General features: G+C 49.2%; 1 protein-coding gene across 2 annotated transcripts in view; it reads left to right on the forward strand.

Moving 5' to 3' along the window:
* C11H15orf39 (chromosome 11 C15orf39 homolog) overlaps window positions 1-27,107 on the forward strand; it is a 248,020-nt gene that overhangs the window by 150,191 nt on the left and 70,722 nt on the right. The gene's annotated exons all lie outside the window — the stretch shown is intronic.

The following is a 27,107-nucleotide window of genomic DNA, read 5'->3' on the forward strand; positions in this document are numbered from 1 at the left end:
TTAAGTGCACCGTAGACTCAATTCACAAGAAGGCCAACGGTCCTAAGTAGAAATCATTGGTCTAGTTTTTTTTTTTTTTGCCAGTAGTTTGTGCCTTCAAACATTCCTGGTACCATCTCATTTCCCCTTCCCCAAAACAATTGCTTTAACGCTACAAAGGTGTAGCGTTTTGTGAGTTTGAGAGGCGGAGGGATTTTTATCAATATGAATTTTCACAAATGTCTCAAAGGACACTCCAACTTGCAGAGCTATGTCACGAATTGTTATTAAATGTTTGAGCAGGGCGTTAGGGACGTCCCTCTCTTACCTTCTTGAAGCGCTTTTCACCATAGCTCATGCGTCTTTATCCCCAAGTTTTACCAGGTTACTCATCGTAGTGACCACCTTACTCCTAGTCCATAGTCCCCTTTCCTCCATACTTATGGGACATCTCTCCGTCCTGTGGGACAGGACCGGAGCACTTTGTAAAAAGCATCCACAGTTTTTTCAAAAATGTGTCCCTCCTCTTTCCTGCGCAGGGCCCGGCACGCGGCCGTAACCCCCGCCAACTTTGGCTCTGCCCCGCGCATCGCCCATCAGTCCTTTTTTCCGCACGATCGGGGCCGGACGCACTTGCATTCTCTGAAGTTTTTCTTCCGTTTTTCCCTCTCTGGCTCTCGCTAGCGTTCGTTTACTAGTCTGTCTGTCTTTTAAACTAGATTTTCATCGTGTCACCGTCGCTTCACGAGGGCGGATCCCCATCCTCTTTGTTTAGAGCAGGGGTGCACAACTGATTTTGACAGAGGGCCGAAAGTACCTTACATGAGGGCTATAGTGGGCCGAAAAGTAAAAGTGGGCGGGGCGGTAGGCGGGACATGTCAGAAGGCTTTTTCAACCCCCAATTTGTATTAAACACATGGAAAAAGAATATGTTTTTGAGGGGTAACGATTTTTATTGCATTTCAAACTTACATTTTGTACTACACATTTTCCATTTTTATCATTCATTTCGATTTAGTTATTGTATATCGTCTGTTTAATTAAATTATATATATTTTATTGACCCTTGATTGGACATTCCGTTATTTTGGACTGCTATAGTTTGCTGTTTGGGTTGCCCACGAGGAGTATGGCCTTCGTTGAGTCAGGTTTCCACAAAAAGCAAAGGATGTACATCTCCTAACTGTGCCTGTTTTAGCTTTATTATTGAGTTCACTCTTGGAGTGCAAGACTATGCCCCATGACCCCCTCACCCCCAACCAAACACTATGCCCCATGGCTCCCACCCCAAACCAAACAATATGTCCCCTGTCCCTCAACCCCAACCAAACACTATGCCCCATGGCCCCCTCACCCCCAATCAGACACTATGCCCCATGGCCCACGCGCCTCAAGCAAACACTATGCCCCATGGTCCCTTCACCCCCAACCAAACGCGATGCCCCATGTCCCTCACCGCATCCAAATTTATTTAAGAAATGTGTCCCTCGTCTCTTTCCTGCGTGGGGCCCGGCACACGGCCGTATCCCCCCCCACCTTGGCTCCGCCCTGCGCATCGCCCATCAGTCCTTTTCTATTGCAGGGTCCAAGACCCATTAGCAATAACAGAGGAACCTTATTAGAGGGGACGGCGGGCGGGCGTATGGTGGAAAGGGGACTATGGACTAGGAGTAAGGTGGTCACTACGGTGAGTAACCTGGTAATACTCCTACGTCCCGTCCCCTTTCCTCCATACTTATGGGAGATTCCCAAGCACTCCTTACAGGAACTATGGGTGGACAGAATTACCCCTTACTGAAAAATGTTCTTCAGCACAGCCTGGCCGAACGTAGCGTCAGCTCTAGAGCTCATATCGAGGCAGTAATGCTTACAGAAAGCAGATGGGGAGGCCCAAGTAGCTGCTCTAGCGATGGACTCCCAGGGAACATACTTCTGAAAAGCAACCGCGGCTGCCTTGCCTCGCACCTGATGTGCATGGATACCTTTAGGAGGTTTCAGCTTTTGGACGGTGAAAGATTCCATGATACAGGCAGCAATCCATCTGGAAATGGATGCCTTAGACGCCGGCCTGCCCTGGGGTTTACTGAAAGTCACAAACAGTTGGGAAGAGCTCTGAAGCTCGGCAGTCCTGTCCAGATAGAACTTAAGAGCTCTTCGGACATCCAGGCAGTGTAGAACCCTTTCCGCCTCCGAGGCAGGGTTCGGAAAAAAGACCGGAAGGGAAATCAACTGATTCAGATGGAATTCGGTCACTACCTTTGGTAGGAAAGCTGGGTTCGTCCGAAGGACTACCTTGTCCTTGTGAAAGACCAAGAAAGGATGCTCCACCGACAATGCCTGGAGCTCACTCACTCTCCTCGCTGACGTAACGGCTACCAGAAAGGACACTTTCCAGGACACGTACTTGTGGTCAACCGTAGCCATTGGCTCAAAAGGTTTATGGCACAGTGCCGTCAGGACTACATTTAGGTCCCAAGGGGGGTGCAGACTACGAACCGGAGGGTAGAGGCGTGTCAAACCAGCAAAATGTCTCTTCACCACCGGGTTAGTTAACGAATAAGAATACCAGTCTGTAGAGAGGTAGGCAGAAATCGCCGAGAGATGAGTCCTGCAGGACAAGACATGAACCCCTGACTCTGCTAGGGAGGAGACAAAGGACAGCACTGTGTCAATCGTCGTCACCCTCCGGTCCAATTCTTTCTCCAAACACCAATGACAGAACCTGAGCCATTTACTCTTGTATTGGGATCTGATCGAGGGTTTCCTGGCTGCCTGGATAATGCGCATGTTATCCGCAGACAAACCCAAAGGCTCTAGAGCCGTGAACTCAGGCATCATGCCGCCAAGTTGAGCGATTGTGGGGAGGGTTGCTACATCTGCTGTTCCCTTTGGTGAAGAAGATCGGGAGTTACTGGTAACCTGATCGGCGGACACACCGACGGGTGTTGAAGTTCTGAGAACCAAAACCTGGCCGGCCACCACGGAGATATCAGTAGAAGAGAACAGTTGACAGAACTCTTCAACTTCCAAATTGCTCGATGAACCAGAGGAAGAAGCGGGAAGGCGTAAGCTCTCATGTTGTGCCATGGGATCTCGAGTGTGTCCCCCCGAGAGGAAGCTCCCAGCCCCCCTCTGGAGGCGTACTGAGGAAGCTTCTTGTTCATCGCTGTGGCGAAGAGGTCCACCTCCGGTGTGCCCCAACGTGAGAAAATCCATGATAGGATCTCCGCCTTCAACTCCCATTCGTAGCTGACCACTGTCCGCCGGCTGAGGGCATCCGCGGTGACATTCAGCCAGCCCAGGATGTGGACTGCAAGCAGCCAGACCCCATGAAGCACGGCCCACTCCCAAACCTGAATGGCGAGATCCACGAGAGGGGGAGACTTCGTTCCCCCCTGCTTGTTTATGTAGTACATTGACACCATATTGTCCGTTCTTATGCGGACCACCTTGTTGACAATGAGAGGTCTGAACGCCTTGAGCGCCCGAAAAATCACCAGAAGCTCCAATTGATTTATGTGCAGGAGCTTGTCCTGAGGTGACCAGAGGTCCGAGACCTGAAGAAGATCTAACGTCGCACCCCACCCGAAAAGGGAGGAGTCTGTCGTGATCGTCACCATGGAGCTTGGGTCCTGGAACCCGACACCGACTGACAGGTTGCTGAGAGAAGACCCCCAGTCCAGGTCCACTCTCATGGAATCCGGAATCATTATCCGTTTGGAATCCAGGTCCACAGCCTGACGCCAGGAACTCCGAAGAGCAATCTGGGTCCGCCTCATTTTGAGACGAGCAAGAGGAAGAGCCAGCACACACGAGGCCATGAGGCCCAGAAGCCTCTAGAACCACCAGGCCGACATGCTCTCCGACTGCGTAAACATCTGACACGTGGCAAACAGATCCGCCATTCTGTCCCCGGTCAGATACACTCGGCAGTCTATCGTGTTCCAACGAAAACCCAGGAAAGTCAGGTCCTGTGAGACCGTCATGGAGGATTTCCGCCAGTTCACCGCCAGCCCAAGATGGAACAGGAGCTGAAGGAGAGACTGGAGGTTGCCCGCTGCTGCCAACGGGCAAGGGCTGCGTAGAAGCCAGTCGTCCAAATAGGGATACACATGGATACCCTGGAGACGAAGATAGGCCGCAATCACCGACATCATCTTCGTGAAGACACACGGCGCCGAACTGAGGCCAAAAGGAAGCACCCGAAACTAGAAGTGCTCCTCTCCCAGAGAGAGACTGAGGTATCTCCTGTGTGGGTTCCAAATCAGGATATGCATGTACGCATCCTAAAGGTCCACCATGCTGAGCCAATCGCCCGCCTGCAACGAGGACCGAATCTGGCCAGGCGTGATCATCTTGAATTTCTCTTGGGGTAAGGAAAGATTGAACTGGGAAAGGTCTAGGATGGTGCGCAGGCCAGCCTGGTTGGGTTTGGGCACCGTAAACAGCCGGGAGTAGAAGCCCTCCCCTCGCTGCCCAAGGGGAACGGGTTCCACAGCTCTGAGGTCCAGAAGTTTCTGAACCTCGGCCTTGAGGGAGGGTGAGCCCGACAGCTGAAAAGGCGGGTTGAGGGGTGGGGTAAGGGGTAAAGGTAAGTGGAAGCCCGTTCGAGCGACTGACAAGACCCATCTGTCTTCTGTGATGGTCTGCCACGCCTCCCAATGAGACGCAATGCGTCCTCCCACCGGGGTCTCTTGCGAGCGCGGAAAACCCTCATTTGGCAGGCTTATCGGTGGCGGTGCCACCTGAACCTGATTAGGAGGCTGAGGAGCGGGAGAAAAACTGCGTACGCTGTTGTCTACGGCGGTTATTCCCCGCAGGAATATCCACTCTGCGAGATTTGCGGTCGAGGAAGCCCCTAAAACCAGAGGAAGGTCGACTTTGCGACAACTGTCTCTGGGATTTGAAAGGAGCTTTAACCAGAACAGACAATGATTTAGCCGTCTGATTGCTATCCTTGGTTTTGGTGAGCTCTAAATCAGTAGAAGAATGAAAAAGCTCCTTACCATCGAATGGAAGGTCCAACACCTTGTCTTGCACTTCCATAGAAAATGTAGTGGCATGCAGCCATGCCTGCCGTGAGGTATCAACCCCAAGCATCAGGCCCCGAGCCGAGGTGTCTACGTGATGAGCCGCAGCCTCCAGGAGATCCTGGCATCGGAAAGGCCTCCTTTGAAGTCTTCTAGCTTCTCAACCGGGATGTGCTCCTCAAACTCACAGACCTTTCCACATCCGCATGTTAGCTCCCGCCAATATCAATTCAGCGTTGGCCTGCCTGAGCTGCAAGGCCGAGTTGGCGAAGATTTTCCTCCCCAGGGAGTCGAGGAGCTTGTCCTCCTTTCCCAGAACCTGAGTAGCCGTCGTGGAAGAGGATGCTGCAGGCCTGGACTGCAAAGTGGCCGTAGCCACCACTGTGGAGGAGGGAGGCGGACAAGACGACCGGGCCACCTCTTCCGAAGAATGCAGCCTGTACCTCGCGTCAATCTTTTTATTGACAAAAAGTCCAGAGTGTGGCTTTTCCCAGACTCTTCGGACCTCGTCCAGAACGTCCTTCTGCAGGAACAGGCCGGTACGCTCCAAGCGAGACAGGGTGAACGCCCCAGAAAGCACGCCCTCCTGCGGAGCGGGTGCCTCGGGCACCGGAACATCTAAAAAACTCATCATGTTCAGTACCCGGTAATGAAAGGCTCTGATGGAGCGGGGAATGTCCTTGTTGTCCTGATCGCCTTGAGGGTCATCTGACAGGTCAGGATCCTGCTGAGCCGTGTCAGGCACTGCCTTGTCCACTGGGGACAATGGAGGCAAAGGCGGAAGAGCAGGGGGGGGACCACGGGCAAGGGAGGCGCCGGCGGAACCACCGGAGGAACAGGTGGAGCCGGAGGCGCCGGTGGACATATCTCCTTGAAAAGACCTTTGAAATATTCCCTCATGGGGTCGGCGTGCATAAGCGCTTGAAATTTACCGAAAAAGGCATCCTCAGGGGATTGTTTCGGGACTTGAGGAGGCCTCTAATGAAGTGGACAAATCCAGGGACGTAACGGGGAAGGGTGCCACACCAGCCCCTCCACCGACGTATCCACATAAATCAAAGGAGCCGCCCCCGCGGGCAACGAAACATTGTGCAGAAGAGGCATTCGGGCGTTCCAATCATAAACCGGCCGTTAAGGATGTGCACAAGGGACCTTGGGTTCACCCAAGAGACTGAGCCCTACACCAGAAGCCGATGGCGTAGTTGTAGGGGTAGCACCTAAAATGTCCACCGTGTTCGTAGCGGGAACGGGCGCCATTTTGTCCTCATCTGAGGGGAACTGCGGCATGTCAGGAAGTGGGGAAGGGGTCCCCGTCGATGGATCAGAGGTCTTAATCTTAGCCTTAACATAAGGAACCTCGGCCGAGCCGGTACTATGAGGCTTGTAATGTTTTTGTGACATACCAACCGCCAACTGAGCCTTCAAAGGAAGGACCTCGGCACTGCCGGTAAAAGAAGAACTTTGCTTCTTTGCCCCCTCAGCAGATCTGGTGTCACCACAAGAGCGGGAACGGTGCGCTTTCACCGACAAAGCCTTGACCGGCCTCTCAGAACTGTTGGCAGCTTTATCCTCGTTGTACGAGGGACCTCGGACCCAGGCCCGGTAACAGCCTTTTCTGCGCGGGCCTCGAACATCCGCTCGGTAACTACAAGCCCAGCCAAGGCCTCGGGGCGCACCCCGGTTTTGTTTTTGAGGGAAGCCGACAGAGAGGCCTCAGAGCGAACTCCGGTACCCCACGACTCAGTAGAACTGGGTCTACAAACAGGGTGAGCAGCATGTCGTCGGCGAAGGCCGCCACTTTGTGCTGTCTGCCCCCAAATGGAATTCTCTGTATTCCCTCTGACTCTCGAATAGCTTGAAGTAAAGGTTCTAGGTAGATTGCATACAGTAATGGCAATAGGGGGCAGCCCTGTTTAGTACCTCTTTGAAGTTGGAACGGTCGTGATGCTGTCCCGTTCACCCACGTAGTTTGCCTTGACCATCTGTAAATATGCACCTCTGAGTCCCATCTTCTCCATGGTCTTGAAAAGGAACGACCACTCCATCTTGTCGAACACTTTTTCAGCATCTAAAGGTAATAGGGCTGCTGGGGTATGTGTGTTTTCCATTTTTTCCAGTAGGTGCGCCACCCTCCTTATGTTGTCCGCCGTTTGCCTCCCTTCAATAAAACCTGCCTGGTCCTGATATAACAGGTCCGGCAGAAGCCCCTCTAGTCTTTTAGCTAGGATTTTTGTGTAGATCTTGGCGTCTACATTGATGAGCACTATTGGCCTATAGGAAGCTCTTTCAATTACCCATGCACTTGCGCAATCTGAATGACACCTGGCCTAGTAGGATCGTTGTCTGTCTCCCCCTGTTCCCCCCTCCCTGCCTCATCACGCCTTGAAACACTTGTGTAAAGGTGCGTTACAAATGCCATATCATATCATATCAAGGGGATCCTTGCCCGCCTTCAGGATTAGGGAGATCTTAGCCTCGTTCATGGATGAGGCTATTTGCCCTCTATCTTTGAAAGAATTGAAGAGGTGGGTTAGCTGCGGTACCAGCAACCCAGCAAAGGATTTGTAAAAAGCTGGCGAGTACCCATCTCGGCCTGGGGCCTTGCCTGTGGGGAGTTTTCTAATGACCCCCCTTACTTCGTCGTCCGTTATCTCTTGGTGTAATTCAATCTGGGCTTCCCTACTTATTTCGTGTAGCCTTATCTTTTCCAGAAATGCCTCCTGTACCTGGGGATGGGGGTTCTGTGACATGTATAATGTTTCATAGAATGTGGCCATGGTTTCCTGAATGTCTTCTATTCGCGTGACCCTATCACCTGAGTCTGTTTTTAAGGCCGTGATTGTGTTTCTCGACGTCGCCCCTCAGAGGAGACGCACCAGTAGGGCGTCCGCCTTGTCCCCTTTAGCGTAATATTTTTGTCTCACATAGAGTAGGGCCCCCTCCGCCTTTTTGGTTCGCAAGATCCCCAATTGGCCCACCGCTCTCCTGTACTCCCTCTGGTTATGTCTATTGGGAGTCTCCACTACCTTTTTCCTTGTCCCCTTGACTTCAGCCTCCAGCTGTGTCTCCAGGGCCAACGGCTTTGTGCTTTCACTGCTATAATTTCACCCCTCATCGTGGCTTTGAATGCGTCCCACCTCGTGTCTTCTTCCGTGTCCCCTCTTTTGTTGTTCTCGAAGAACTCTCTCATCTTTCCCTCCGACTCCGACCTTATTATGGGGGTCCCTCAACAAGTACTCCGGATATTTCCATCCCCATATCTCCCTGCTCCTATTTCCCAGCTCTAGATGCATTGATATTATTTTGTGATCTGCTATTCCCATCGGGCCTACCTCTATCTGCTTGACCCTTCCCACCAAATTTGCTGAGACCCAGATGTATTCTATTCTAGACTGCGTCCCATGGTCTTCAGAGAGGAAGGTGTAACCCTCCGCATTCCCTTTCAGTTCTCTCCAGACGTCCCTCGGGCCCATGCTCGCCATTCTGTCCCTCAGCCCCGTCGATGCCACTGCCCCTCCTCCCGTGCTATTAATACCCCCGATCTGTCTTTGGCTCTTTCCCAAGCTATGTTTAGGTCGCCCATTATGATTATTTAGCCCCTTGCATACTCTTCTAGTTTGCCTAATATGCCCCGCAGAAAGGATTCTTGTCCTGAATTGGGTGCGTAGATAACCCCAATCGTATAAATTCCGTCCCTTATTTTGCCTCTTACAACTACATATCTACCCTCTTTGTCCTTAAGAGTCTCCTCTACCCTGAAGTTGACCGTATTCCTGATAGCCAGCGCCACCCCTCCCGATTTTGTGATCCCTGATGCCTGGAATACTTGGTCAAACCCCTGGAGCTTGAGTCGGCCCTGGTCTTTGTGGAGTAAGTGTTTCTTGTAGCCCCAAAAAGTCTGGTCTTCCCCTTTTTGTGAATTGCTCAAGCTTCTTTCTCTTCAATGGGGAATTGAGTCTCCTAACATCATGGGTTACCCATTTGAATAGTGATGTCTCTCCTTCTCCTGCTTCGTGCGTCCCCCCAACTCCTCCCCCTCATCTGTCCTCTCCGATCTGGGTTCCCGGTTGCACCTGCTGCATCTACCTTGGTCCCTGGGTGGCACCTGAAGGACCCCCCCTCACCTCCACCTCCCTCCAATACCCTGAAGTCTTTAACGCTCAGCCTTCCCTCCTTCCTCCCCCCCCCCCTCCTCAGGCTTCCTCGCCCTTACCGATCCTATGATGTTTGCTAGTCTCCCCTCCTTCTCTCTTTGAAACACCTTTCTGTCCACCACCCCTTATGACTTGTACTCACAGTGGGTCAATATTTGTTGGCCTTTGTCCTCCCTTCCGCTGCAGGATCTGCTCCCTTTCCCTTCCCTGAGGGACCCCGTAGTGCGTGTCTCCTCCTTTTCCCCTCTCCCACCACCGAACATTCCCACGCCCTGGGTCTTGATCCATTTCCTGCTTCCGGCTGATTTTTCTGGTCCGGCCGCCCCCTGCTCCTGGTCAAGGTCAATTTGCAGGATGTTCGCCCCTTCTTGTAGCGTAGTTACTCACTTCTGTATGCTGGCCCATTCAAGCAAGAGCCCGAATGGAAAGGTCCACTTGTACCTGATCCCTTGTTCTTTAAGTTTTGAGGTTATTGGACTCCATTGTCGCCGTCTAAGTAGGGTCCTGCTGGCGAGATCTTGGTACAGCTCAATGCGCTGGCCTTTAAATGATATCGGCTCTTTCAGCCTGGCCGCCCTGAGAACAGCTTCTTTTTGGGCATACCTTGTGAATGCAGCCAGCACATCCCTCGGTCTGGCGTTCCAGTTCTTGTTGAGGGCCCCCACTCTGTGAACCCTGTCCAGCTCTATCATGTCGAGGGAGGCCTCCCCCAGCAATTCTGCATAGATCCCCTGAACTGTCTCCTTCAGGTCTTTGTCCTGTACTGTTTCCGGCAGTAGCTTCAGCCTAATGTTGATCCTTCTGGATCTGTTTTCCAAGTCTTCCAATCTAATTTCCAGGTTTCGCGTTGCCGTGTCCGGCCTCTCAATTGCGGGATTGTTCTTGCGTCCCGGTCTGTGGATAATATCAAAGTCATATTCTTGCAAACGGATTCCCCACCATTCAATCCTGGGGGGCATTTTTGTTCGAGGGTTTCCAAAGAGAGATAATAGGGCTTGATGATCTGTGATCAAGATGCATTTCTTTCCAATGATGAAATTATGAAAATGTTCACATGCCCAGACAGCTGCCAGGCTTTTCTTTCTCTGCCTGGGAATATGCTGATTCTGGGGGAGCCAAGGTCCTGCTGGCATAGGCAACCACATGCCTCGGATGAGTGTCCTGTCGACTGGTTTGGGCAAGGATGGCACCCAAACCCACCAGGCTGGCATCTACGACAATTTCAGTGTGCCATTCGGGGTCAAAATATGCGAGTTTCCTGGCTTCAGCGAGGGATTGTTTGATGGTGTCAAAAGCAGATTGGCACTCATTGGACCAGTTAAATGTGGCGTCTTTTTGTAGCAAGCGCCTGAGGGGTTCAGTAATTGTTGCGAAATGTGGTATGTAACGGGTGCAGTACCTGGCCATGCCCAGGATTGATCTGACATCAGCCGCCTGACTGGGTTTTCCAAGATGAAAGATTGTCGAGACTTTGTCGGGGTCAGGGGTCATCCCATCAGCTGAAAAGATGTGGCCAAAGAACTTGAGCTTGGCCTTGCTGAGCCGACACTTCTCAATGTTGAGGGTGAGTCCAGCTTCTTGCAACGCCGTGCATGTGGCTCGAAGAGCCTCATCATGTTCGCTGTGTGACTTTCCAACCACAAGAATGTCATTGTTATAATTTAGGGTCCCTTTAATGGGTCGTATTACCTGCCGGATGGTTTCTTGAAAGATTTCGGCAGCTCAGGAGATCCCAAAGTTTAGCCGTTTATAGCGGAACAGTCGATCATGTGAAGCAAAAGTGGTAATGGGTTGTGAGTCGGGGTGGAGTACGAGTTGGTGGTACCCTTGATTTAGATCCAACTTAGAAAAAAATATGGCTTTATTTAATTGGACGATCATGTCAATTTTTGGTCCCGTGTGACGTTCTCGTTGTATGGCGGTGTTGGCAACTCTCATGTCTATGCACTGTCGTAGACGGCCGCCCTCTTTCGGGACGATTACGAGTGGGGAGACCCATGGTGTTGGACCAGTGCCTGGTTCAATGATGTCATTGTGTAGAAGTTGGTTCAGTTCCTTGGAGACTGCTTCTTGTAGGTGGAACCCGACTCTGCACGGGTGTTGTGGGACTGGGCGGATTGCTGGGTCAATGTGCATTTTGATTGGTAGCCCCTTCATTCTTCCTAGGCCTGGACACAGTCGTGGAAATTCTTTCACAATCTCCTCCTTTGTGGTGGTGGCAGTGACAGGGGAATCCTGATCCATGATCTATACATGCTCGTGGTTCCTGGGTTGGGGCACCGACGAACTGTTGACGTCACCGTCCTGTACAGGTATGTTCATTAAGCCTAGACAGGAGGCGGTTTTGCAACTCAGCAGACAACGCCCTTTGGTGGGGCTCATGATGACATGGATGACAGTGATGGCAGATTTGTCACCAAACGTGAGCCGTCTTTTGAATTATCCTACACTGTGCAAGGGGGCGTCTGCACCCCATTGATATATCTTAAGATGTTTTTGGGATTAGTATAGGTTTGCTTTGAAGCAGTTGGAATTCTTTCTCACCCATTATGTTTACTGTCACCCCAAAGCCAACCAGAAAACAGAACTGTTTGTTACAGATGTCTACCTGTATTCTGGGTGCCTCCTGCGCCTCCTCCTCGTCCATGATGAGGTTTACGAACTCATCCTGGGCATACAGGTCGTATTGGTCCCCTTCGTATCCAGGATTTCCTTGCGCTCCTTGGTAGAGTCTTTGTCGCGGCAGTGGTGGGCAGTCGTACTCATCGCGCAGTTGCTTACTTGGTTCCTGTGTCTCGTACTCTAGTCTGCCATCTTCTGGATATATTTCTTCCACGACTCGCACATATCTCCTCGGCCCTTGTTGGTATGGGTGTGACTGGTAAGATTGATTCGAAAATGGCCTTTAGAATGTCCTGTACTGTGGAGCTGCACTCATGCGAGGTGCGGAAAACGGTTTCCCCTCTCTACATACCGACTGACCATGTCCTTCTCTGCCACAATTACCGCACTTTTGGGAGAGGGCAGAGCATGACCTGGCATGGGGAAATGACATCCCGCACCCGTAGCATTGTCTTTGCATGAGTGGGGTCGATGTGCTGCTCGGGCCGCTAGCTCTTTCGCTTCCCTTGATGTTGCTTGCATGGAGTGCTGCTATAATGTCGCTTCTATCCTGCTTGTTGACTGCAGTGCTTGTCATATGTGTGGCTTGTTTCTCAACGCTCTCCAGTATACGGCCATCTCACTCACTTCTTCAATGGCGACAGGTGTTTTGAGAAGTTGTTTCTGTAGTGCTGGTGAGACACACCCTTCAATTACTCTTAAGCGAATTGCTTCGTCTAGCGAAAATGCATCGAATTGGCAGTGCGCGCCTTTGATTCGGAGCCTTGTGATGAACTCATCCACCCTTTCATCGCTATGCTGTGTGCACTGGTTAAAGATGTATCTTTCATAATCTCTGTTCGGAGCAAAAACAAGTCGTTTGTTTAACGCTGCTATTAGGCTTGCAAAGTCAGTAAGTTCTGCTGGTGGAATAGTTTTGATTAGTGTCTTTGTCGGTGCCCGCCGTGTTAATGAACATGCTGCGCAGGCGTGGAGAGGTTTCTTCACCTGCTGCATCTATAAAGTTGTTGAAATCCTCAAGCCATTCAACCCACCTTGCTCCTTTGTCGGCTTGTGGAGTCATGGAAAAAGGAGGAGGCATGCGCCATGCTGTTGCAGTGGACCTAGTAACCGTTGGGGCTGGTTGTGAGCTAGAGCTCGCTTGGTCAGCCGACATGCTCATTTTGCTTTCAAGCTGGTGCCTGGCGTGGCACTGGATTGTATTGCACGTGGTCAGTGCGTTGCGCCCTCAATCTCGCTGTTGCAAGTGAGACCCAGCATGCACTAGCTGAACCTCGCTGCAGAACTTGCAGATGGGTAGGTGGTGTCTTATTCTTGTGGGCTCTCCCCCGGCGTTGGATCAGTCACTCTCTGCCACATGGAGTGATTTGTATCTGTTTTGTTCTGCTGGTTTGGGGCCGCTGTAAGGTGGTGGGGTCCCCCCAGTTATTCTCGTGGAGATGAAGAGAAAATGAAAAGATTTATTATTATTTTTTTCTGTATAGTGCAGGCGGGCCCGGCAGGATCACGTGTGTGTGCTCCTGGAGGAGACCACAGCAGGATGAACGGTTTCAATAGCCGAGACACGGCGGGATCGCACGTGTCTTTCAATGAAGGAGTTCTGGATGTCCAGCGGCAGGGCACTGGCACATGGCGGGATCGCACGTGTTTGACAGCGGAGGAGTTCCAGATGTGCTGCAGCGAGCGCTGGCGCTCAGGCGCACTGGAGGGAGGAGGACCGCAGGCCAGTGGGATCACTGGTGCTCGTCGGCAGGCGCGCGGTGGGATTAGCAGCGTATGCAAGGAGGACCGCTTGTGGGGACGTTCCTCACCGCCAATTGTTAGCGAGCAGGACCGCTCTAAATAAACACACGGACACCAGCGTGGATGTTAACTTCTTTCTTTATTGAATTACAACCCAAGAATGCCTCACTTCCTTTTTCTCCCTACTCTCTCCTCCCTCAACGTCACTTCCGTCAATGACATTTTCCTTTGGGGAAAGCTGCCTTAAAGGGGCAGCCTTCTATAACACTTCCCAAAAGCATTGCCCCTAATCACAAGTAGGCCCACGATAAAACCTGCCACACTCACCCCCCTTAGCCCTTTTTCTCCCTACTCTCCTCTCCTCCCTCAACGTCACTTCCGTCAATGACATTTTCCTTTGGGGAAAGCTGCCTTAAAGGGGCATCCTTCTATAACACTTCCCAAAAGCATTGCCCCTAATCACAAGTAGGCCCACGATAAAACCTGCCACACTCACCCCCCCTTAGCAGTGCACTTTATTTGACTGTCCCCTGTGTCATATCCCGATGCTTGAAATGCTGCTTGTGAGTGACCACGTTTCTGCACACGGATTGGTTGGCAAGTGTTGGGCAGCAAACGCTGTAAACTCCCATATTGTTCAATACATTCTTCCCTCCATCCTTCAACGCACACCAGCACCTGAATGTGTACAGGTGCTTAAGTACATGTTACTCGCCCTGTGCACTGCAGGTTCCCGACTGGTCTCAGCAGTAGGTGCATTCACCCCTTACACTGTCTTAGGTTCGCTTTCACATGTGCTTATGCTGCCGGGTTACTGAAGCTCTGCTTGCAGCACAACGGGAGCTGCACCTGGTGCTGAATTAAGGAGGGCATGCTGTGCGTGGGGTGGGGGTGGGGTGGTTGCAGGGAAAATGAAGATTGCAGGGCCAGGAGGCAGGGTATGGGGAAAACAATAAGGAACAGAGGCTTGGGGGAAGGGGCGCTCGGAGGGGTCGAGAATGGGTGAGGTGGCAATATGGGCGCCCAAAAATGCGGGACACCTGGAACTTAGAATGTCCATATAAACACACAGGTCCGGATGCCTACACGGCCGAAATCTGTTAAAAAAAGAAAACTTGATCTCATTCTTAATTTTCACTCACATATTCTACCAAAGTTGGCATTTCATTTTTATTCATTTCCTCCACAGATCACTATTTTGTTACTAAAGATTGAAATCCTTTGATCCTCACTATAGGTTGTGGGGGAACAGTGAAACAGGCAGTGTTTTGGAATACCTCCTTTTTACCCGCTCTGTGCAACTGTGAATTTTTTCACCCATAATCAAAGAAATCCACCAGTTAAAGTTAAGTGAGGGAGCCACCGCCACTTAACAACTGCGGTAAGGAACTATTACCGTATGCAGTAAGTCCATCTAACCAAATGGAACCCGATGCACACCAAAATTTGCAATACCACAACCCAAAATTGTGCAGTGAATTTGCATTCATGCATGCAGTGAGGATACTTCTGTTTGTCAGCGCCAGACTCATAACTCGAAACCTAGCACCGGTCCACTTGTTATCTTGTATCACCACGATTTATAGCACTAGAGCACCTACTGCCAAGAGGCTTCTTTGCACTGAAACCTAGGATAACTTGCCTGAGCATCACACAACAGACATGATTTAAGTAGGAAAGTTTTCAACGGTTTCGCAATGTCAAGATGGACCATTGAGGGTTGCTTATTCATAGAAAGTCTGCCTCTAACAGCCCCTGTATTTAGGTCATCTAGTTAACAGTGCAACAAAAATAAATTAAGTAACTTAAATATTTAAAGAGCCCACATCCCTGCTCCCACTTTGAGCACTTGGGTGACGGTAAATCGGTTTGGCCAAGCAACAAACAGCATGAACATAGCAAGCATTGTGCTTTACAAATACCACCCAACGAAACCTACACTAACTTATGTTTGCATATTTTTAAAGAGCTACCATAAAGTGGTATTTTTAAGAGGTAATCTTGTCAGAAATCGACTCTGTTTAACTGGTAAAGGCAGTGGTGAGGAAGAAAGGCAACCAAAGTATTAGAGAGTCAGTGTCCTAGGCGAGTATGGTGCTCTCAATGTAGGTAAGCCCTGTGAGCATCTCGGATTCGAGAGGGCTTGGGGGGGCAGATTTGGTCAGAGTGAAACTGGGAGGGAGAGTTTCAGAATTATAAGGCCTTGACGTCTCTGCATCGTGAGCTTAATTACAGTGGTGCTTCTCTACAGTGGGGGGTGAGGCCTCACGAGAGGGGTAGATGGGTAGGGGGTACTACACGGAGGGTCACTGCATAGGGAACCTTATCACTAGGGAGGGTCACCAGTTGAGGGGGCAGGTATTGATGCCCAGAGGGTGCAATGCTCCTCAGGGGACACAGCACCTGTCTGGTTAGAGGGGTTGGGTCACTACCATGTCCTTACTTTGAGGGTATAACTAGGAATGTTTAATTTTTTATTTTTGTTTACATTTGAAAACGTGAAAAATACTTACTTCCCTGCCGCAAAACCTCCGAAGTAAACATGCTCTATATTGCACTGTAAGGCATTCCTGCAGTAGACTCAACCTGCCCTGTCTGCGCCAGCCAGTCCTTACACTGTCATCACATGACATCCTTGGAACTTGCTTGGAGTTTTTCATTTGACAATCAAAGCATATTGCTAGTTTGAAAAATATAGCCAAATATACCCACAATAAAAAAAAATAAAGTGTGAACTGAAAATACAGCAGTTCACTTCAGTTAGCAAAACACAATAACCATGTTTTTTGCAATGTCTGCCACAGTCAGGTGGTGACTTCAAACAAATGTTTCAGAGAGACCTTTTACAAACATAATTTCTACCAATTACATCTGTGAAACGATGTGTTGAAGCTCCTGAATTGCAGACTGGTCCAAAATCCCGGCTTGTCCACTTAACCAAAGTGTGTGCTCCTGGACATATAATTTTATCTCACTATTCCTTATCTACCAAAATGAAAGTCAGTTTTAGGTATTCAGCTTTAGACCATCTGCTACTTCAAGTCTTACACCTGATATTTCCATAGGCACATATTAACAGTGACAATTCAGCACCTGAAACACTGGACCAGAAAGCTCTTTGGGCTCTGAGCATTGGTCAAAAAGTAAAAATAAGCAGCAGTGTCCGAAGTAAGTCTTCCACGTCCAGAAACCATTCTTTCTCTTCTGGAAGTGGTTACACCATCAGATGATGAATGCACCCCAACTTGTGCAAGCAAGATTCCAGTTCAGATACTCTCAACCTACGTTTTCTCTTCTCCTACCTTCCTCCCCTAGAGGAATTGGAGGCCTTTGATACAGCTATACCTACATATTTGAGCAGGCTGTCCAATTTTGGCCCACATTCAACTCGGCACCTTTACAATTGAGCATCCTTACTACTACTTTGCTTTGCAATCAATGCATCATTTAAACCGAGAAGACTTTATTAGATGTTTTTGGGTAGTTTGGATTATTCCTAGCAAGAATAACACAACATGTTTTAATTGTGCCATACTTTCTAGCTACTTCTTTTACTTCAGGCATTTGAAATTACTGCCAACGTCCAAACCAATAAGACCTTCAGGAGCACATAACCAGCATAGAAAAGAACAAGTGGCCCAAGATGTGAAAAGTGCCAAAGTACTGTTTTCATTCTTCAGGAAGGAAGAGAAGACCTCAAAAGAAGTAGATGACGCCCCTCCCCAAGACCAGGGAACAGGCATTACTGAGGAATCTGTACTGCCTGTGGTCATGCCACAAGTTTTAAGTGAGGAGGCCTCAATAACCCAAACAGTAGAGGGCAATGATGACCAAAAGGAACAAAGCACTAAAACGTGCAAGTTTCAAGACATTTCTTTATGGCCTGAATCATTGCCTATACATGTTTGTGATCAAATTGAAATGGGAGGGCTAAAGACTATGGCACCTTTTTATTATTCATACCCAAAGGATGACAAAGAATAAGCACTTTTCTTCATCGTATGGGCTTAGGGTATTACCTAACAAAGAAATAGTCTCCAGGCCATGGCTTCAATATCCTATTTTGACTGACAATCTGTTTTTTGCTGTTGGCTTTTTGACCCTATGCCAAAATCAAAACTTGGTAGCGATGGCATTAATAACTGGAAGCATAATGGTGACTATTTGAAAACGCACAAAGGGTCTCCTGAACATTCCAAATCCAGTGGCAAGTGGGTGGATGCTGAAAGGTGCCTCACAGGAAATGTTGGTATTTATTCTCTCATGCATTCTTTCATGCAAGATCAAATACTGACCGAGACCAAGCGTTGGCGGCTGTGCTTGAAAGAATTATGTCAATTGTCTTTCTGACAAAAAATAATTTGACTTTTAATGGCTCTTCAGACAAATTGCTTACTCCAAATAATGGACATTTCTTAGGCCTTTTTGAACTACTAGGGACATTTGATCCGATCATGATGGATCATTTGCATCGATTGACCTCACAAGAGATCCAGTCACTATTGCGGAAATGTCATTCAGAATGAATTAATACGTTTAGTGGGGTCTCAAGTAAATAATGCAATTTTACAAAGAGTGAAAGCTGCAAAATATCTGTTATTTTGGATTGTACTCCAGATATCAGCCGCACTGAACAACTGTCTTGCACTGTAAGAATTGTGGATATTACAGGTAAAGACATTTCTGTGAAAGAACATTTCATAGGGTATCACCCCACAGACAACACATCTGGTGTAAGACTTGCAAACCTTCTTTACTCTGAAATGTCAGCATGCAGTCTAGAGGTGGACAACTGCCGTGGTCAGGGGCATAAAAATGGTACAAACATGATTAGTGAAAACCAAGAAGTTCAAAAGCGAGTTCTTGAGCAATACCCCAGTGCATTTTTTTCAACCCATGTGCATGCCATAGTTGGTGATGCTTAGAAATCCTCAGTGAAATCGGTTTCTCTTTTTGGTATACTTCAAAAACGCTATAATTTGCTTGCAGCATCAACCAAACGCTGGAGCGTTCGCAGTGAGTATGTCAAAAATCTTTCCTTGAAAAGGGTCTGTGAAATACAATGGGAATGTAATTGTTTTTCTGATGCTTGTGTAATCTGCTTAGATCACATGCTATGCATAGGCTGATATCTAGTGGAAGCTGCAGAGTATTACAGTTTGTTTTTCGAAACTCGAAAATGGGCGTCAAAATAGGGCATGCCAGTAATACTATCCCTATTGTGACTGTTAGGCGGAAACCTGTGCAGTTCCCTCTGGGACCACTGCAAAAGATTTAGGACTACAGGTGTTGCGATGAACCCACTTGGTAGCAGTCTGTACCACACAGATTCAATTGGTAGCTGTGGCTGAGCAGTCAGACTTCTCTCAAGAAAAGTTGGTCAGTATAGGGAGCATACAAGATAGGGTAATTCTCTGCAGCAAAACGAGTAAACACGCAACCAGGCTTTAGTATAAAGATAGTAAGTTATTTATTGATAACAGCACGTCTATGAAAAATACTAAAGCGGAACACGGCAAATAATTCAAAATACAATTACTCTGCAGAATGGAATAAGCTCAATCCCCCGAAACACACTATCGACAACTCTAGGTTCTACGGCACCACTTATTTTCAGACAGAGGTGTATACCTCAACCCAGATGACACTCGAATATTTAGTGAGGAAGGGAGAGAAGAGAAAGGCAGGTAACAAAGTCAACACGGTTCGCACTGAAGCGGGTAAAAATGCACGGCAAGAAAGCATTAATCACACTAGATCATACAGTTCGGCGGCCAGGCCCACTCGGTGAGAGGCAAGGCACGATGTCCTGGAAAGTCTCTACGGGTGATGCATTCAAGTCTCGTTTAGCAAATTGGTTAGCGACAGGTGGAACCAGTTCAGAACAAAGAGTGAATAAAGCTTGGAGGCAACCCAACGGAACGGAGAGGAATCAGATACCTCACACGAACCGATCGAAAAGGGAAGCCAGGCGGTTACGGTACCTTGTTTTGGAAGACAGCTCCGACGGGGGCAGTTGTTCCTGGTGGTGGATGCACGACGGGTCTTGGCCAAGAGAAGAGATGCTCTCGTCGTCGAAGAGAAGATGTCCGGTGCACCACCAGGGAAGAAACCAGCCGCGGAGTGCTTCGTCACAAGGCACCACCTTTCGATCACGGTGCAGGAGTAGTGGCTATCCGGTTGCCGGGTGCTCTGCACGGGCAATTCGACCACTGCGTCCTGGGCGACCAAAAAGCACAAAGAAGAAGAAGACTGGTTGTTCCCACCAGCCAGGGAAAGAGCCTCTCCGGCAGGGAGATCTCTTCTGTCGTCGGGAGATTGTGAGACGATTCCGCAGGGCTCCACCGGAGGTGTCGTCGTGCAGGTCGAGTCAACGTTACCCTCGTCGGATTCTTTAGGTCCAGTGGCGACTTCCTGAAGATCCAGTCCCAAAGGCCCTGCTTTTATGCAGACGTCCCCCATTCATTCAGCCTAGCTTGTCAATCAACACATGCTAAGTGGTGAGCGGGAAGGCTCACCACCTGGGCCAATCGCTTCAGAGTGCGACCTGAGTTGGCAAGGCAACTCGGTCCAGGGTGTCTAAACCCCCTCCCACACCCCTGAGGTAACCCAGACAGAATGGCGCCACCTTCGCGGGTCTCTGTCCAGAGGCCCGCCAAAAGTGGAACAAAGGGCTCAACCTTTGGTTTAGGAGTCACAGAGAAAAACACAGACACCATTTTACAACCCGAGTTCTGGCAGAAAATACCACTCGATAAACCTATTTAAGATAAGTAGATCGGTGGTACGTTGGAGATTAACGAAAAACAGTATCAATCTTCAACAATGGGACGAATCCCATAGGGTTATGCTCGGGGTCGAACATAACAAGTAGTTTCCACTGCCACCAGCCAAAACTCGACGAGGAGGGACGGGACAGTGCCCCCTCGAGTAACAGATCCAGGAGTAATCGTATTACCCCTACTAGCACGTCCACAATAAGATGGTTGGTACTAGTTCTGTTAGTAAATTTAGGTCTAGTAAAGGCAATGGTGACTTTACATGCCCGGGGAGACAGTCAGTCCCCGGGTATGGAGTCTATGGTGGGGGGACCCGCTAGGGCGCCCCCGTGTCACGACACGTAGGGTGCAGAGTGGCACACATGGAAAAACTTATGAGACCCTATGGAGTAAAAGACCCCATAGCCCATCGAACACCTTGACATCTCAAAGGAATTACACACATACATGTCCAAGAGTGAGAGGAAAAGGGTCACACTCTTGGCAGGATGGGAAAAACAAACTCCAGAAATCCAGCAAAGCTGCTGGGGGACCCACTAGGTTAGGAAATTCAGCCTAAACAGAGAATTCTCCCTAACACTCGCCCCCCCCAGACTAAGGGACAGGAGGATTTAATCCACTCCTGGATGAATCTCATACCTCTAGTCGATGATATACATCCTAGAGAGACCATCAGCATTTTGGTGGTGACATCCTGACCTGTGCTCAATGGTGAAATCGAACCCTTGCAGGCAGATCGACCATCTCAGTAGTTTTGGGTTTTCCCCTTTCATTTGCATTAACCATCTCAAGGGTTGGTGGTCCGTCTGAATAACAAAAGTAGAACCATACAAGTACGGCCTAAACTTCTTCAGAGCCCACACGATGGCAAAGCATTCTCTTTCGATTGTTGCCCACCTTGTTTCAGGATCCTTCAGCTTGCGGCTGATGTAGCAAACGGGGTGCTCCCTACCTTTCCCATCCAGTTGACTGAGTACGGCACCTATCCCTACATTGGAAGCGTCTGTCTGCACAATGAAGTGTTGGCGGTAATCAGGAGCTCTGAGTACTGGGGTTTGGCAAAGAGCCTTTTTCAGGTTTTCAAAAGCCTGATTGCACTCCTCGTTCCATTTAACCTTTTTAGGGAATTTGGGCGAGGAGATGACATTCAGTGGAGAAGCTATGGTCCCATAGTTCTCTATGAAATTCCTGTAATACCCGGTGAGGCCTAGGAAGGCTCTCACCTGAGTCTGAGTAGTCGGTGTTGTCCAATTTTGCACAGCTTCAATCTTACCGAGCAAAGGCCTTATTTCGCCACCGCCTACCTCATGCCCAAGGTAGACTACCTTACTCTGTCCAATTTGGCATTTACTCGCCTTTATGGTCAGATTGGCTCGTCTAAGAGCCTGCAAAACATCTCTCAGGTGGGTTACATGTTCGTCCCAGGAATTGCTGAACACTGCTATGTCATCCAAGTATGCCATGCAGAAGTCCTCCATCCCGGTTAGAACTTGGTTTACCATCCGTTGAAACGTAGCAGGTGCATTTTTTAGTCCGAAAGGCATTACCGTAAATTGGTATAAACCAACGGGGGTAGAAAATGCAGTTTTCTCCTTGGCATGGTTGGTCAGGGCTATTTGCCAATAGCCTGACGTCAAGTCAAATGTGCTGAGGAACTTGGCGGCGCCAAGTTTATCCACCAACTCATCTGTTCTTGGCAAAGGGTGGGCATCAGTCGTGGTGACTGCGTTAAGAGCTCTATAATCCACGCAGAATCTAAGTTCTTTAGATCCGGCCTTTGGTACTAACACAACTGGGCTAGACCATGGACTAGTAGAGGGCTCTATTACCCCGAGATCAAGCATCTTGCTGACCTCACCTTGGATGTGGGTTCTTACGTTTTCTGACATGCGATATCCTCTGCTTTTGACAGGCAGACAGTCACCAGTGAGTATCTCGTGCTGGCCCCAAGGGGTCAAGCCTGGTGAGAGCGAGAACAGAGAGGCAAACTGATTCAACATAGACTTGCACTCTTCTTGTTGCTCGGGTGTCAGATTGGAGGAGAGATTTACTCCTTCAATGTTTTCATCTAAAGGTAAGCCTCTGAGGAGATCCGGAAGAGCTTCACTCTCTTCTTCTTCCTCGGCCGATGCTAGAAGCAACGCTCCTACATCAGGTCGTGAGACATACGCTTTAAGTCGGTTGGTGTGAAAGACTGTCGGAGCCTCCTTGGGGTTACCCAAGTCCACCAGATAGTTCACCTCGCCGAGCTTACCCACTACTCGGTAGGGTCCCATCCATTTATCTTGCAAGGCCCTCTGCCTTGTGGGGATCATAACAAGAACAAGCTGGTTTTGAGCGAACTCAACCATCTTAGCCTTTTGATCGTGCCAGTGCTTGACCAATGCTTGTCCAGCTTTCAAGTTATCGCTTGCTTCTGTCATCAGGTGCGACATTCTCCTCCGGAGACCTATCACGTAGTCAGTCACTCTGACTGGCTTGGGGGAAGGAGCACTCTCCAACCCCTCCTTAATCAGGGCCAACGGACCTCTGACGGGATGACCATAGAGTAGTTCGAAGGGAGAGTAGCCTACTCCCTCCTGAGGGACTTCTCTATAAGCAAAAAGAAGGCATGGCAATAGAAGGTCCCACTTACGCTTAAGGGGTTCTTCTAGAGCACCTATCATGCTCTTCATGGTTCGGTTGAACCGTTCTACCAACCCATTGGTTTGTGGGTGGTAAGCCGTTGAGAACTTGTAAGTTACTCCGCAGGTTTTCCACATGGCTTTCATGTAGTGGGACATAAAATTTGACCCCCTGTCAGAGATAACTTCCTTCGGAAATCCGACCCTAGTAAAAATACCAAGGAGGGCCTTAGCCACAGCCGGAGCTGTAACAGTCCTCATAGGAATTGCCTCAGGATACCTAGTAGCATGGTCTACTACAACAAGTATAAACCTGTTGCCTGAGGAGGTTGGAGGATCAAGGGGACCAACGATATCAATCCCTACTCTCTCAAATGGGACTCCCACAACGGGAAGAGGCACTAACGGTGCCACATTCTTGGACCCAACCTTACCAGAGATTTGGCAGGTATGGCAGCTTCTGCAGTGTTTTTCTACTTCGGCCCCCATTTTTGGCCAATAGAAGTAGAGTGAGAGCCTTTCCTTAGTCTTCTTGAAACTCAAGTGACCAGCCAAAGGAATCTCGTGGGCTAACTGCAAGAACTGTGGTCTGTTCTCTTGGGGTACTACAAGGCGTTTGTAGTCTCCAGGTGCAGACTCGGTTGGTTCACTATAGAAGAGGCCATCTTCCCAGGGTAACCTATGTTTCCCAGGCTCTTGCCCTTCAGCCTGAGTTTTTGCCTGACGGCGAAGACCTTCCAGAGTTGGACATTCCCTCTGTCCCTTACTGAAGCCTGCCCTGCTGGGTCCACCTTCTGCCAGTAACGACTGCAGCTCAGGATGGTCAACAGGATCCAGATCTCCAATGAGTTCCTGGCCTTCCATTAGCTCTTCTTCAGAGTCTAATTCTACCATACAGGGTTGTACTTCCCCCTCAGCCGCAGCTGGAGGTGGAATTACGGGTGTGACGTTGGACAACCGCGGGGAAGTCCGTGTCGGCTGCATCGGAATGTGGGCTGTTGGTTTCGGTTTGGAAGTTTTAGGTTTCCCTTTTACTTCTGTGTTCCTAGAGACAGCGGCCGCCATTTCCAATGGAGCAGGAGTGATTTCTTTCTTCATCATCTCCCCGAGAGTACCGCGCAGGGTCCTCTCTCTTGCAGGTCTGGTTAGCTCCTGTAACCGTTTACTAGGAGGTCTGGGAGTATGCGATACAACTCCGAGAGTTTTCAAATCGTTACCCAACAGTACGCGTCCTGGTACCTCGCTCTGTATGCTGACAGGTATCTTTACAGTCATGTAAAAATACTGGATGAGAACTGGTAATTGGGGAAGCACCTGCACAGGCCCTCCAGCTAACTTGGTGAGGCGTTTGGGTGCCTTAGCAACATCCTCAGCCTGAAAAAACGATTTATCCACCACAGTTATGCTGGCCCCAGTGTCCCTAATGGCAGGCGTCTCCTGACCATTCACCTGGACACTGTCCTTATAATACTCTTTAGTATTATCGGGGATAGAATTATAGACATCTAAATTCTGTTGTTCCCACAACCCCAGAGAAACTAAAGAAACGCTGGCTGAGACTCCAATGGGTTCGTCAGCTAGCAGTAGAAAGTTTCCACTTGCCATTTGGACTTCCTCCTCTGGAGCGAAGGCTAAGGAGACAAGCTGGACCCCTGAAGGTTTACCCTTACATCTGGGATCTCCTTTCACGTGATCAGTCGAGCCACAAACAAAGCATTTCCCGAATGCTTTCTGGAATGGTGGCTTGTTCTGACCTCCTTCCGGTTTGGCACCAGAAGACACACTATTCTGCTGTGGTTTTCCCGGTGGCTTACCCTTCTGGTTTTGTTTGGGGCCCTCTTTGGAATGTGAGTTATTCGAATTCTCTTTTGAGTCTTTTTTAGGCTGTTTTCCCTCGTCCTTTTTCTGAGTTGCCCCAGAATCCTTGTGAGTAGCCCTGTTGGCAACCCACAAGTCAGCAGCCTTAGCTAGAGCCCTGGAATCTAATTCCTTCGAATCAGCCAAGTGCTGTCTGAGCTCAGGAGAACAGGCATCATAAATCGACTCCAACATAAAAAGATTTCGCATACCCTTGTAAGTGTCAACTTTGTAACCCTTAATCCATCCCTCTAAGTTTTTCAACCCTTCACTCACCCAGGTAGCCCAAGGGGTACCATCATGCTTTTTGAGGGTTCTAAACCTCTTAAGATACTGGGAAGGGGTCTTCCCGAATCTAGCTATCAAAGCTAGTTTCACACTTTCGTAATCCGTCTTATCCACCTCCCCCAATTCCATTACCACATCAGTCGCAACAGGAGGAAGCCTAGAGAACAACCAGGGAAGCAACGCATTCCCGGTGATGTCCTGGAGCCCATGATTGTATTCAAACAGTTTCAACCAATCCAACACATCCAATCTCGGTTCGTACATACCCACTAATTCCTTCGGCATCCGGGGTCTTTTGGGACTGGAGCTCCTAGAGGAACCAGAGGAGAGAGAAGCATTTTCCATAGACAACTTTTTCATTTGTAACTCATGATTAAGCTCTATTTCCCTGAGTCTTAACTCAGCTTGTTTCTGCTCAGCCTGGGCATTCATTCGTCTGAACTCGAGCTCTTGGTTTCGTTCAGCTTGAGCCAAGAACCGTTTATATTCTAATTCGAGCTTCATTTTTTCAAGTTCAAAATAAGCAGAATTACTCGTGGGACCTGGTATTGGCCCCGTAGGCACAGTTGGTAAGGCAGGTAGAGGAACAGGTGAGACAGTTTCTTAGCCTCGCCGTCCTCGTCAGCCTCTTCATCGCTATCATCAGAATTACGATTCAGATCAACACCATTACTGTTATCTACAGTTGCTGGAGAGTTTGGTTCCTCTGAACCAGTACCCAGACTTTGGTTCGCCAGCAATCTCTCTATCAGTTCTAACTTCTTGCCTTTTACAGGAAGATTCTCTTGTCTACAGAGAGCTCGCAGACTCTCAGTATTTTTATCCGACAAAGACTCTTGGCTGTAAATTTCCATTGTAGACATGTTTTTTGAAAGTTGCTTTTGTAACGTTTTGTGGTTAGTCGTTCTACAGCGTCGAAAAACACTCTAAACTGTATACTCGATACTAATCCCACCGCTGTACACCAGTGTTAGGCGGAAACCTGTGCAGTTCCCTCTGGGACCACTGCAAAAGATTTAGGACTACAGGTGTTGCGATGAACCCACTTGGTAGCAGTCTGTACCACACAGATTCAATTGGTAGCTGTGGCTGAGCAGTCAGACTTCTCTCAAGAAAAGTTGGTCAGTATAGGGAGCATACAAGATAGGGTAATTCTCTGCAGCAAAACAAGTAAACACGCAACCAGGCTTTAGTATAAAGATAGTAAGTTATTTATTGATAACAGCACGTCTATGAAAAATACTAAAGCGGAACACGGCAAATAATTCAAAATACAATTACTCTGCAGAATGGAATAAGCTCAATCCCCCGAAACACACTATCGACAACTCTAGGTTCTACGGCACCACTTATTTTCAGACAGAGGTGTATACCTCAACCCAGATGACACTCGAATATTTAGTGAGGAAGGGAGAGAAGAGAAAGGCAGGTAACGAAGTCAACACGGTTCGCACTGAAGCGGGTAAAAATGCACGGCAAGAAAGCATTAATCACACTAGATCATACAGTTCGGCGGCCAGGCCCACTCGGTGAGAGGCAAGGCACGATGTCCTGGAAAGTCTCTACGGGTGATGCATTCAAGTCTCGTTTAGCAAATTGGTTAGCGACAGGTGGAACCAGTTCAGAACAAAGAGTGAATAAAGCTTGGAGGCAACCCAACGGAACGGAGAGGAATCAGATACCTCACACGAACCGATCGAAAAGGGAAGCCAGGCGGTTACGGTACCTTGTTGTGGAAGACAGCTCCGACGGGGGCAGTTGTTCCTGGTGGTGGATGCACGACGGGTCTTGGCCAAGAGAAGAGATGCTCTCGTCGTCGAAGAGAAGATGTCCGGTGCACCACCAGGGAAGAAACCAGCCGCGGAGTGCTTCGTCACAAGGCACCACCTTTCGATCACGGTGCAGGAGTAGTGGCTATCCGGTTGCCGGGTGCTCTGCACGGGCAATTCGACCACTGCGTCCTGGGCGACCAAAAAGCACAAAGAAGAAGAAGACTGGTTGTTCCCACCAGCCAGGGAAAGAGCCTCTCCG

This window comes from Ambystoma mexicanum, chromosome 11 (genome assembly GCF_040938575.1).
Source record: "Ambystoma mexicanum isolate Mex_15411 chromosome 11, UKY_AmexF1_1, whole genome shotgun sequence".
Classification (NCBI taxonomy): Eukaryota; Metazoa; Chordata; class Amphibia; order Caudata; family Ambystomatidae; genus Ambystoma; species Ambystoma mexicanum.